The sequence below is a fragment of the Corvus kubaryi genome, unplaced genomic scaffold, assembly GCF_017639235.1.
Source record: "Corvus kubaryi isolate FWS band 111438036 unplaced genomic scaffold, C.kubaryi_AGA036_p1.0 37367, whole genome shotgun sequence".
In the NCBI taxonomy this organism is placed as follows: domain Eukaryota; kingdom Metazoa; phylum Chordata; class Aves; order Passeriformes; family Corvidae; genus Corvus; species Corvus kubaryi.
The window spans coordinates 5,090,174-5,091,338 of NW_024581119.1; the positions used below are offsets into that span (position 1 = coordinate 5,090,174).

A 1,165-nucleotide genomic window follows, 5' to 3' on the forward strand; every position below is an offset into this window, starting at 1 on the left:
GCCGGGGTGCCCACGTGTGACCGGGCACCGGGCAGCCGCGCACCCACTCCCCTGTGCTCCCACGGCACCAGGCGCTTGTGGAGCCGCGCAGCCATGGGCCGGCGCCCGCAGAGCCGCACACCTGCGCACCCGTGCGCTCCTGCACACACGCGACCTTGCCACCTACCACACCTGTGCGACAGTCACCCACACAGCCGGGCACCCTGGTCAGCTGTGCACCCATCCGAGCGCACCTGAGCCCCGCACCGCGGGCCACCTGGGGAGCCTCCCGGGAGCCTCCCGCTCTGCTAGTGCAGGGGTCATCCCGTGCCCGGCCCGCTCATTTCCACGGCGGAGAGCCCACGGTTCCCACTCCGACTCTCCTGCAAGCAGTTGTATGTTCAGAGTGTCGCTGAAGTGAGGGAGTGGCTCTCGCTTTTTCCAGAGGGCTGGGAAATGCCCCCACACGCCACACATGCTCCGTGCATCATCTTTCCTCAGATGACGCCGCTAAGAAGCCCCTACTCAGGCTAAAAATAGCAAAAAGGGGCTTTATCAAGGGCTCGTCCTGTGCCCAAACAATTGACCCCCTTCAAAATAACCCAAATACACCCAAAATATGCCCAATGTGCCTTTTGGGGGGGGGAATTTACTACATTTTGGTCGCATTCACACGTGGTAGCTGGAAAGGGATTTATCCCGAGGAAAGTTTCACCTGGAAAGGCTTCAGCACCACGTGGAGCAGACTGAAAAGAAACACAGTTGCTGTGTTTAAAAATGGAAAAATAAGCTTTAACCCCCCCCCAAAAAACTAGACTTGAAATAAAATCTCTTGGTTTTCAGACAAACCTGTGAGACCAAAATGCTGCACTACCCTGTGTTTACCAGCCCTAATTTTATCCCTCAGGAGGTTTCCTGTAGGACGTCATTATTTCCACAAGTGTGAAAGGGAAAAAAAAAGAAACAAAATGAAGAGTAGAAAAATCCTCAGAAGATTAAAAATCCCATAATCTGAAGAAAACACCCCAAAATAAAACAAAATCGGGGTTGACACGGCTGAGGAGTTAAATGACTTGATTTGTGGCAGCCACTGGAAAAGATGAGGACTTCAGGATTGTTCTCAGCACAAGAAGGGATGGCCAAGTCTGGTTTTTTGGGATAAAAATACTCAAAATGGGGATCATAA

The 1,165-nt window shown here is 52.9% G+C and overlaps 1 protein-coding gene across 1 annotated transcript in view; it reads right to left on the reverse strand.

Annotated features, from left to right (window-relative positions):
• CDON (cell adhesion associated, oncogene regulated) overlaps window positions 1-316 on the reverse strand; it is a 53,447-nt gene extending 53,131 nt beyond the window's left edge. Inside the window, exon 1 of the mRNA XM_042034041.1 lies at window positions 234-316. The gene's annotated coding sequence lies outside the window, so the exon portion shown is untranslated. The remainder of the gene's footprint in view (window positions 1-233) is intronic.
• Between the last annotated feature and the right edge of the window lie 849 nt (window positions 317-1,165).